The sequence below is a fragment of the Cylas formicarius genome, unplaced genomic scaffold (assembly GCF_029955315.1).
Source record: "Cylas formicarius isolate icCylForm1 unplaced genomic scaffold, icCylForm1.1 PGA_scaffold_8__14_contigs__length_24414737, whole genome shotgun sequence".
NCBI classification, from domain to species: Eukaryota; Metazoa; Arthropoda; class Insecta; order Coleoptera; family Brentidae; genus Cylas; species Cylas formicarius.
Window position 1 is genome coordinate 2,825,365 of NW_026844361.1, and position 12,920 is coordinate 2,838,284.

The following is a 12,920-nucleotide window of genomic DNA, read 5'->3' on the forward strand; positions in this document are numbered from 1 at the left end:
AGATCACTATCAACAAAATTATGTATGGTAATAAGTTGTAGTCACGCACTCGAAACCATTTCAATAGCATCGAGCAAATTTATTGCTGTTGGTGTGTTATTTTCAATGCACTTACGATTATTACGTTATTAAGTGAGTTTCTGTCAAACGGCTAGACTCATTTCAAAATAGTTTCAGTTTCAAATAACTCACGTCAAGTGGTTGCATTCTATTGGTAGAGTGCGAAGGAAAAGTCTCCGCATTATTTTTTGCCACGGTAAGGACAGCTAGGTTAAGATGGTTTTCATGGTTATCATAAATTTGAAGACTCGGATTTTCTTTAGAAATCTGTATTCAGGTGCAACTAACCCTAATGTGGTGGAGCTGCTTAAATCATATATTCTCTGTGTGTTCTTAATTTATTGCAACATGTTGTTACCAGGGTATTCCGCTTTGCACTCCTTACCTTTTTTACTTGTGGCTTTCGAACAGTCATAGTTGTAGTTTCATTGCGATTATATGTTCTTAAAAAACCGAAACATTGTGCTTACGAGATAAGCTACATTCCTCTGTGGTTCGTACTGAACGTTCCTTAGTCGATTGCGAAAATCTCGAAACCATTTTATCCCTGCCATGTTTACGTTTCACTGAATATTTTATTTACATTGCACATGAGACATTCTATCGTGTTCTTTAACATTTCTTGCTTATCTACCCATTGTCTGAAGCCGCTTGTTTTCTTATTGCAAGACCAGAGCTTGTAGAATCTTGGGAAAAATTGAGAATTTTTCTTTTCTTTGATTCCGTCTTGTGATTTGTAAAACAAAATTATTGTTAGCTTTATAAACACTTATGAAACATAAGTTGCCAGACTGTGAGACACTGTCTTACTGTTGTCTTACTCTTGAACACATGTGTGACATGGCTCTCTTGAGCAAGGTCTCTTCAAGCCAAAAAGGCACACTTACCTTTGTGTAAACCTGTTTACGAAAAGAAAGAATACAGCAAAATTTAAGCATAAAATGAAAACGCCGTCGCCATTGTTTGAATCGAATATGCCTTTCAAGTTGATGCGCCAAGTGAACTACCGGGATATAAACAATTACCTGGGTGGCCTTTGACAACATGCAAAAGAAATGACGTAAGCATTATTTCTTTCTTAAGGTTCTACAGAGCGTTCTTCTCTGCATCCTAAAAAGTCATCAAACATTTTTTTTTCAATTTTCCAATAAAAAAGAACGTCAGAACAATTAGGTTATAACCCGTTAATAACAAACAGCAGCAAAAAAATCCCTGTTATTAGTTATCATGTTATGAAGGTTTTCTGTGAAATGCCGATCGATAGCGTTCCCAAAATGCATGGAGTTGTTGCATGAGCTACGGTTGAAGTGCAATGGAGTCGGAACAAAACGTGCGTCAGACCGACAAGTCGCGCCACCTCGACGTTTAAGCAAAAAAAAAAAAAAACTGGGTGACGCGAAAATGTAAATGTATCGTCACCTCGCGATTCAATTTCACCCTGTATAAGGTAAGTGCGACAAATAAGGCCTGGTTACGGATAAATAATTTTTATTTCTCAAAAAAGAAATGAAATTAACAAATTTTTCATAAAATAATATGAAGTAAATTATTTTTATGCTATGCAAAAACATGCATGTGGTATAACACTGACAGGCTCTGCAAATATATTCCTCATTGTCTGAGGCAGTATAGCCTCATTTATCATGGGCCTATTACTGACGCCCAACGCATTGTCTTATATCTTGTTGGGACAGCTCCCTGTACATTTTTAATGAAACGTTTCTTCCTTTTGCTGTAGATTCACCATATTTTGGTAACTACTTGAGCTTTGTAATTAAATGATTTGTTGTTTGGTGCTATTGGCCCTTCCAGTATTTGTTTTAACATGTCGGGCGTTGACATCAATTCAAAACTAGTGTTTAACGGATTATTTTTATTGTGTTCTTTATTTAAGCGCTTCTTTGTGTTAGCAATAGAAGGTCGTCTTCACTGCTATATTCTGCGTCGATTGCTTCGATGCCTTTCACTCCAGAATAGCTGATTTATCCTATGGATATAATCCATTCACAATATTTTCATACATTAGATGATATAGTTGCTACGTTAAAAATTGATGCGTCTCAAGGGGCAATGATAGTTTCGTAGATCTTTCCTTTTGCGACAGCGATATCCACACCTTAACTCATTTTTGCCTGAATATTTAACGAGGTCGAGGCATAGACATGAGAAAATACTGCCGTACAAATGTGGCATCCAAACTTACGACGATCTATCAGCGGCTATGTTGGTTCTTGAATGCCGCACTGGTTAAAAAGGAATATTTTAAATTTTTTTCATAGTTCCTTCATAAGTTGTTGTATTATCAGCATATGCGGGCCTCTATATCTCTATATGGTTATACGTCTAGACCAAACCTTGGTGAATATTAAGTTCAATCTTGATTTGGTTATTCTCCTGTCTGAGTTATTTCCCCAAAACCGCAATACTTTTTTGCCGATGAGATTCAAAACATTTGTCGACTGACTTGTTGGTGCAGTTTATAAGTTATACGTGCTTCTTCTATGATGGTGTACTGTAGACCAAAAGAATTGGTCCAGCTATTTTGAATTTTCATAAATGCCGAATGAACAATACGTGGTCACAGTTCCTTTGGGGGCCACTTTAACCAGGACTCCAGCAGCTGGTAGGTTCTGGTTTTCAGCGTGTGCCTTGAAGTAATCTCTAACAATATCTGATCTAAACCAACCACGTTTTAGAACTCTGGCTACAGGTTCGTTTTCTTTTGATCGCTTATAGTTGAATTTCTAGTTGAATTTCTAGCATCCCATTGGCCTCGAATTTTGTTGCACAAACATAAAATACAAAATTATGGTAATTGTAATGTAATGGTAACTGTAGTATTTGCCCTACCTGCAAGTGGGTAGAGCAAATACTGCAGGTGTCTGCTGACCTTGTTTGTGGCACCTAGCTTAATCCTTCTATGCAAGGTACTGTATATATATCTATACATTTATTTTATTTTAAAGCGGATGTTTTTCGACAATATTTCGCTCCCAGTATATATATGTGCATGACGCATGTCATATTATTCTTCTAATTAATAAAGTTGGGTCGAATTAGTACGTTTTGGTTTTATTGTACACCTTTTCGTGTTTCTCTCTCGTTTGTGTGTCACTGGCGTTCGTCCCCGCCCACACTTGTGTTTTGATTTTTTACTAATTCGTTATTTCGTTGCAGTTTTAAGTTACCTCTAAGTGCGCGAGCAAATCGTTTTGCAAATTTTTTCGTTTCGAGGTAAGTCGCCATTCGTTTGGTTTCTGTTTTTTTTTCCGCCGCGCTCTTTTATTCTGTCACGCTTGCGCATGATCCCGTTTTTGTACAGGGCAGCGAAATAAAATCCTGAGTTCCTTATCGAACTTTAAGGATAATTCAACGATTTCACGGTAGCCGTTATGTATTAGTTTACAGGCCAATCGTATACATTTTACAAACTAGCGAAAGTTTATAGCCTAATGAGCCCGGCAGTCGTGGCTAGTAACTTTTACTATTTTAACGAGCGGCTAAATCACAAGTTACGTTCAAGGACTTGATTTGTCGTCCCTACTTGTTGTTGTTGTCGTTGTAGTTGACGAGTGACAGATGGCGGCATTTTTAAAAGGCGTAGTGTGAACACTTTGGTGCTGGCTTGAATATTTCATCTAATTTAAAGAATTATTTGTTACAGTGTATGGCTAGGAGGATTAGTTTTATTAGACAACATGTTTATCTATTTGCTCTATTTACTTATGAGAAGGAAACTTTTAATTATACAACACGTGCTTTTCCCTTAACTTTCATTAACCGACTTGTCATAGACTACAAAAAAGAACAGTGCTCCCATCACAACAACCTTACCTAAGTATCGACTGTGGTTCTGTGCGTGATGGCTTTTGTGACATCGGCAACATTTTTGTTAATTTTATTTACAGGTTATAAAAACAGACTCCTAGAAAAAAAAGACCATACTGTACTATTTACATAATTGATTTAAATAAAATTTAGGTCTACATACGTAAGAAATTAATACTTAATAAGTGTAAAGGTGCAAGTGGACGTGTTACTGTTAACAGCTTATGTTGTCCAACTTCTTAACCTCTGAAGCTGTGGTTATCATAGTATAAAAAACGTTTCCACTATGCTCCAAAGCAGTGTTAAATTATTACGGCACCCTAGCCTCTTTGCAGTTTGCTATATGCTTGGATGGGCAGCGTTGCACAAGTTGCTTCCTTACCAGCATCCTTAGACAGATTTCAATCGCTCGAACTTCCGCTGGCATATGCTGGAATATGTGCCAACAGATACTTCGGCCCCCATGAGGTCAGTCAGGTTCACTTTATGGAAAAGGTCTTTCTATGACATCGTGTCTGTAGATTAGTAACGCCATCTAACGTCAAACAGATGAATTATCCGACCTAACCTCTATACACACGAATATACGAATACACACTCTTTATAGTAGTATTTTGACATCCCAAGTTTTTTGGAAATAAGAGAATAAAATTTAAAAATCTTGCAAGAAAGAAATAAAAGAATTTTGTGAAGAAATGTGTAATCTGTAATTAATTATAAACTAATAAATCATTAGAGGAAACATACAAGGTGTGTCAAAAGAAATGCGAAAAACTGAAGGTGGTGATACTTTGTCAAACTAAAGGGTAGTTTGTTGTATAAACTTTAGGCCTAAAGTCAACCACTAAAGAGCTATCTATCCCTCTATAAATATGCCCGGAAAAATGTCATTTTTATTTCTTACCTTAAAACGAAAGTAGAATAATAAAATATTAAGGAAGTATTGTTATAAAAACAAACTTTCTGCATATTTTGCCATTTTTTGTAAATGAGTGGAGGGGATTGAATGTGGATTCTATTCAACAAAATTTTAGGCAAAACTTATGCAATGACATATTTTTTTCTTTTATTTACAATTACAATGTAAAGAATTGCATGTAAAAAAAAGCTTTAGTTGGGTGCTATCAAACAGTTGCATTGTGTACCAACATTTATCAATTCTCTTCTGAACAATTGTATTTTAAAAATCAATTAAGAACAAACATTTCTGAAACCAATTTATGTATTCATGCGTAAATTATGAAGAAATATCTTCTTCAAAATCATTTTATTTAAACAATGTAACTCAAATAAAACGCAACAACTAAACAAAACACTGAAGACAAAGCAAAAAAACAATTTTTATTAATGAATTAAAACTCTTATTATTGATCAATTAAATAATAGATAATTAATAGATTGATTAAATGAGTACTATTTTGTACTCTAAATAACTGAGCCATGTCAAATAACGCAATAATAAGAAACGCATTAAGAAGTGACAGCAGCCTACTAATCTTTTTTTTTATCTCGTTATGCATTGTAAGTATTTGAAAAAATTGCAGGACACGAAAATGTTCCTAAATAAGTAAACAAACTTTTTTGTTTAAAAACTCCTTTTTCACACATTCCATTTGTTTATTACGCCCATTTATTTATTAATTATATCAATATGAACTATTACAATTTTTCTAAAAACACGACATATATTTTGATTGATCATAGGAAACAATCTTGTGATTCAGATTATGCACTTTTATTCTATATTTATTGAAGTTAGTCTCATTAGAAGACAATTTATCATAAACCACACACATATTACCCATTTTTAAAATAAAATTGCTTTCAACAAAACTGAATCATGGAACGTAACTCGTAACTTAGCCCCTCGACTATTTTATTGTTAGCAGTTAATCTTGGGTTAAACATCGATTCCGCTGAACGGAATTTCTGCTTTTAAGTTCTTTGACTATACTTACAAATTAATGTTATGTCTTTATTATATTTATTTATGAGGATTTCAGTAAAATTTTGCCTGGATATTTTCAACCGAATGCTTCTTTTTTCTCAGTTGCTTAAATCGTCCATATGTTAATTTATGTATTTCTAAAAAGGTTTTTAAGAGCACTATAATTCCTTTAAAAAAACTCAAGTAACCCGCATCAGGTTTTTTAAAAACTATAAAAACTAAGGTGTCTTATAAACCCAATATAAATTTTCGTTGCCTTATAATACAACTATAAGCAGCAAAAAGATATTAGGAGGTGACAGAAATAGAATGCTAATGTTTTAAAGGACTTTCTGAAGAAATACTGCGTAAAATATCTACACCCGAAAAACTCACGTATTTATTTCAATTAAATCGCAAAAAACTAACGAATTTCTTGTTTTCGACGATCACTTCAGAAGGTAATGCGCTAGATGCTGTGCATCTATTGCCTACTGCAGACAACTCAAGGTTAACTCTGGCAAACTTACGTCGATTTGATAATTGATTGATGTCTATTTAAAATTGATATTGGTTATACGTGTGCAAATGATAAGGCAGCTTCAACAGAAGGTTCTTTTTAGACCAAACCGGAATAGTCGGCTACCAGTTCACGCAAACTTAAAGAGGAGTAAACGTGAAGCGTCACACGGGAGAGAAAAAAACTTGGAAAATAGACTAAGTATACCACAAACTCACAATTTTTTATTATCAATTTTATATTCGCTTAATGTATCATAGATTAATGTTAAATGTACAGGTAACGTATTTAGATTTACATCAGTGGTGGAAAAGTTTATATTATAGTTAGTCACATGTTAGGTTATACTTACCGTTACTGGGCGCTGTGTATAGGTGATTTTAAATCAGTAACACTTCTCTGACATCACACCAATGACGTCTGGCTGGGTTTATATTACAAAACACTTATTTCCAAGTTAACGACCTTTAATTTATTAATTCAATAGCTATGGACAATTGGTTGCTGGTTTCTTGAAGGTACATTTTTGTAGCAGACGTTTAATTTCCTTTGGATTTTTTGAAAATGGAAAATTCTGAGATTAGATTTTTTTAAACCTAATTTATCGGATATAATTTAGCAACATGTTAGGTCCCTAACATTATATCTTAATTAACGTCATTGTAACCTCATTGAAAGCTTCGTTATCAGAAATATCGCGCAAAATCGTTTGTCTCATAAGGTTATGAGAATCATTTCACATCAAGTGCTCTTCTTTTGGATCTGAAACCCAGACTTAATCTAACATTTTAACGTAACGTCAACAAAAAAGAACAGAAAAAATATTAAGTCATAATTAATACGGAATAAAGTGATATAAGGGTACAAAAAGTACCCGATCAGTGGAAGTTTCTCTGAAAAATTGCATGACGACTCACATGACCGCAAAAACAGAGTACATAACCTATTATTTGACAGTTAACTTAATAATGCTGAAAGCTTAAACACGAATGGTGTGCCTCGGTGATTATTACGTTATCTCTGACGTCATTGGTTCTTATTTGAGCAGTCGTATTCAAGACGAAGTCACTGATTTAAATTCGCGTTATATTTTACTGATAATTATGGAATACGTATATAGTGGACTTCCTTTCCTACGCAATGTTTCCAAAATTCGCAGATTTTTTTAAAATTTTTATGCGAACCACGGTGTTATTATTAATACTAGTTGATATTTATTATTCGATTGGTCTTTAGTACGTACATTTCGACTGCCATATTTCTAAGGTGCTTTTTCGACCGGCTCGAGAATATTTTCTTTTATATTTTTTAAATTATTTTCGGCTTTGTATGTTTAAGGTGTTATTTGACGATTTTGTGATATGCGCGCTATTATTTGCAAAAAAATTTATTCAGAAAAATCTGGACAACTTCCCAGACTTTAAGGTTTTTATAAAATAATCATTTTAAACTTAGATAGTAGATTGCAGCATGTCTATAGTAACTTTTCACGTGCTGGATATATGAGGAGTTGTTCATATTTTTTTGGACGCTGCTTTATATGATATTGCAATACGCTACAAAAATTTTATACATTTTTTTGGGCCCAAAAAATGGCGAACATCGCCACCTACAGGGTACATTGTTTTGCCGCGTTTTCGTTTTATACAGAACTTCTTCGTTGTGCTAATGTTTTCGTGGAAAATACAGGGATAAACGTAACCAAAAAAATTTTCGTGTGACTGATTAACACGATCATTAGATTTACGATGCCCAGAGAGAAACGATCGTACTCGAAATAAAAAGAAATGAATGTCCAACGAGTGTGTTTTATTTGCCCGCATGGTCGAAGATTCCAGTTGACCTTACGGCCTAATTAACCGATCAATCTGCCGATTTAATGAATGTCCGGCGCATTCGCCAAATATCAGAGTGCATAAGTTTATCTTGAATTCTACGGGACTCAAATTTCCGCCATGTTTAAGCAATGAAGAGCATTTAACAGTACAGAAGGTGTTTCAAAATACGGATACCCCTAAAAAATGTGTACGTTTTTTAATCATGTATATTTTTTATTCGAAAGTCTAAAATTATAAATAAAGTAATTATTAAATAAATAAATAATCGAGTTTGGGAAGAAAACGACAAAAACAAAAGTTGTTCAAAAAATAATAAGCTATTTGCAAGATATATTTTTATATATACAGGCTGTTGCATAAATCAGCCGCAGATAAAACTTATATAATGTAAATCCCCTAAAAATCCTGCACTTTGTATAATATGTATATATACCCAAATCCAATTATTTTTGGGATATTTGCGCTTTTAACATAAAAACAACATTCAAAAGAAAATAATCTAGAATTTATAATTTATATCCTTTGTGACTGCGAAGTAGGTTGTCACCAAAAATTAAAATGGTAACAGATTTAGCGAAACTTTTATCAAATATAAAATGCCTTCTTTGCAAAGAGAAAAGCAATGAATTTTGGAAACGTTTATTAACCCAAATAAGAGAAAATAAATTGGCTTACTGTAATTAATCCCGATTGTACGGTTCAGACAAAAAAAAACTTTCATCGAATCTTTGAAAATTTTCAACAAAACATCGAGCCTACCCAGAAAGAAGAGAACATTAATACTAATACCTAGTTATATCTTAACTGTATCCGATACCTTAATTCAACAGTTTTCGGAGTATTTGTTAACTTAAGCGCAATATTAAATTTAATTAGTTATAATATAATACGTAGGTGGTAATCTGATGGATGTTTTTCTAAAGCGGCAGCGATAGATTGCCAATATTCCTCATTTAGAATTCGTTCTGAAGAAAATTTTGATAACCATCACCGTTTAAAGTAACGTCGGCGAAATGAGGACCTATTATCGTGTTGTTTAAAATACATTTACAGTTTGAAGTGCTTGAAATTGGAATTCCCTTAAGCAATGAGAATTTCTGTGGCCCATTGACTGCTGTTTTTTCGATTTATCATATCACTGGTTGAACACGATGGCTCGTCGGTCTAACAAAACATTTTTTAATAGGTATAATTTCTGTTAATTTTTTCGAACATTGTATCGCAAAACTCAACCCTTTTTACTCTATGCCTGGGCGTTAATTTTGTGATAGGCCTAATTTTGAATTGTATTGTATTCTGCTTTTTTTGAGAGTGGTTTGAATCTTTCCCGTACGATGTATTTTGTTGATCAATAAACTCTTTTTTCGGGATTTCCGATATTTTTCTTATTGAAATATTGGGATTTTATTTAGCTTTTAGTAAATCACTATCTTCATCTCTTTACAATATTCTCTTCTTTCTGACTAGGCAGGATGTTTGTTGAAATTTTTCATAGATTCGATGAAAGATTTTTTTGTCTGCAATATGCATTCGTCAATTTATAACTCTTATTTGCTTTAGCAGACGTTTCCTTTCTGTCTTCAAAATAATAAAAAAATCGTAAGGTTTGGTAAATTGTTAAGTCATAAAAACATTTTGTTTTTTGGTGACCACCTACTTCACAGCCATCTATGATATTAATGATAAATTTAAGAATATTATTTTTCTTTTAATGTTACTTTTAAGTTAAATTCGCATTTATTTCAAAAACTATTGGATTTTGGGTGGTAGATTTTTATTAAGCCTATAATATACAGAGTGTTTTATCAAAAATATGTAACTTTTACCTGTGTGCGATTTCTGCAACGCCCTGTATATAAAAAAAACATATAGTTTACTATTTTTAACAACTTTTGTATTTGTCGTTTTTGTCCGAACGTTAAATAAAACAGTTAAAGGAGCGATATTATAAGTGATCGATCACCTTGTACAGTACTCGTATTTGTTATTATTTAAATATTTTTTTCAATACTTTTTTTGCTAACAACCCGGCTGCCATCTATCGACGAGTAGCGGTATTTTGAAACATCGCCCGACTTTATAAATGATCACCCGGTACATCAGATTTTTTTTAATTTAATAAGCAAAAGTTATTTGGCATAGATAATATAAGCAAGAAAATAGAGAAAAAAAGATGCAAATCCTATGTCTCCATTCTACAATGAATGGCTAAAATATAGAACAAATTCATTTAAAAATCAGGTATTCGATTTAATGCAAATATTATCGCACACTTTCATCATAATTTTTTCTTTCGCATTTTTTGCATTTTGCAGTTAACAGAAAATATACAGGGTGGGTCAAAACTTAGATTTCGATACGAAATTCATTTTTTTTTAATTCGTTTTTTGAATTCTTTGTCAAATTTCACGGATTCACCGATCTCTTCCTTTTTGTGAGCAAAAGAATAAAAAAAATGTAATTTTGAAATGGACAGGTGAGTAGTAGTAGTACCACGTAAGTAGTCAGTGCTAGAAAATTTTTTAAATTGTTAAAATTACATTTCTTCAGTTAAAGTGAATATGGCGTATCTAAATCAAACTCGGAGAATTGCGTAAAATTGAGAGAAAATTTGTAGAAACAGGGTATATAAAAGATTGTCTATGAGCTGGTTGTCCTAAAACTAATGAGAACATAAGATTAAACATTTGATTAGATGTTGAGGATAATCATTCTATATCGTGCATCTTCTGAAGTAGTTTCAAATAGTGAAGTTAAAAGAAAAGAAAGAAGAAATTTATCATCTGTACAAGAATATATTACTACATGAGCTGAACGAAGACGATCCCCACTGCAGACTAGAGTTTTGTCAAGCTATGATGGAAATGTGAAATTTAAATCCCTTTTTTCATCGTCATACTGTATAGTGAAGAAACTGCGTTTAATTCAAATGGTACCATTAAAAAACAAAATTATAGGCATTGGAGTACAAAGAGAAAAAATTATACACAACAAAAAACAATTGTTTGGCAGGGACTTTGAATAAAAAAATTGTTGGAAATAAACAAAAGCGAACGTAGACAAGATCCACGTAAAATTGGGGTTAAAAACTCCCTTGCATTGGAATAATTATTCGTACTAAATTTTAGCAAGACTTGTTGTTACCTTGAGTTACTATTGAGTTAAATTTCTTATTTACTTATGCTTTGGGATACACGGAACAATTATTCTGGGTATGGTGTAAAACCGCCGGTAATATACAGCACTGGCAACATGCTCTCTGCTATAAAACTTATAGATGGATAGATAGATACTTTATAAAGCACTTTCTGTTTAAAAGCAATTGTGGCAAATTATTTTCCACAGGCAAATAATAATGTAAATTGTAAAAGAGTGAGTGACATAGGCAACAGTAAAACAAAATAACAACAAACGAGACTATTACACATTAAGAAAGAATTAGCTAAAAGAACACAAATTAAGTCAAAAAATACATACCCATAGTTTTGTCCATGTACTTCTGCACGGAGTAGAAACAGTGCCTTTGAAGAAACTTTATTAAATATCTTTAAAAAATTTTATTACTCAGTGTCCTCACTTTTGATGGTAGTTCATTACGCAAACATAGAATTTGAAATTTTAAAGACCATTTAAAAGAAACTCCTTTATTTTTTATTTATTTATAACTAATTTTATTGAATGAGTTGTTCCAAATGTCCACCCAGTCGCTGTATACATAGTCTGGCTCTTCTTAGAATTGAACTGCTAACAGTCTCACGATCAGCACGAATAGTTTCTGTAGCATCCATAATTCTAGCTACCTCTGTTTCCAATACTTTTTGCATAAAGTAAATTTTTCACTTTTCCCCAAAAAAGTAATCTAAGGGATTAAGGTCAGGTGACCTTGTTGGCCAAGGAACTGCTTAACTTCTTGCTTTTCTTGTATAATTTTGATTGAGAAATTCTCTTACTTGTCGAGGTACGCCATCGTGGTGAATCCACATTCGTTGTCTTACATTAAGATCATTTTCTATGAAACTTAAATAACGAATTACCGTGACACGTTCTTGAAGTATAAAAGGACCAATGAGGCGGTCATCAATAATGCCACATCACGACGCCACGATCAAATATTTACCAAAAATCTATCTTCAAAATGGGAGATTTCCGAGTTTGTCGTTGATTTTCAAGTGTCCACCAATGTGAATTACTGGTGTATTTGACACCGTTATGCGACAAATCCTTTGATTTCTCAATATCCAGCAACTAAATTCAAGTTTGAAGCGTAGTCGGCAGGTTTTAAAACACGTATAGATAAAATGTGGTACAGGTACAAACCGAATTTGTGTAAAGTTCTCCAGACGCTCATCCGGCCAACGTTAAGACCTATTCTTCGGACACTAGTAGAAGATTGATCATCAATCGTATTAAGTATTGCCTATTCTTGAACAAGGTCATGTTGAACGGGACGTAGGAAACTTGCCTGTTTCTTTCAAACATCGAGCAGGGTGAGAAATTTTCGACAATATTCACCCGTTGCCGCTATTCCGTTTCTATTACACAATCCATAAAAAAAGTGAATGTCGTATTCTTCATTCCAAAAAGTAAACATTGTACCTTGATGAGTATTTTAATGTAACTCACGTTTATTGTCACAATGCATAAGATTCGCAGTCACTTGGACTGTTTAATAATAATATTAAACGCCGAATGTAATACTAATAATACTAGCAATAATAAAATTTCAAATGCTTATAGCTCAGTTAGA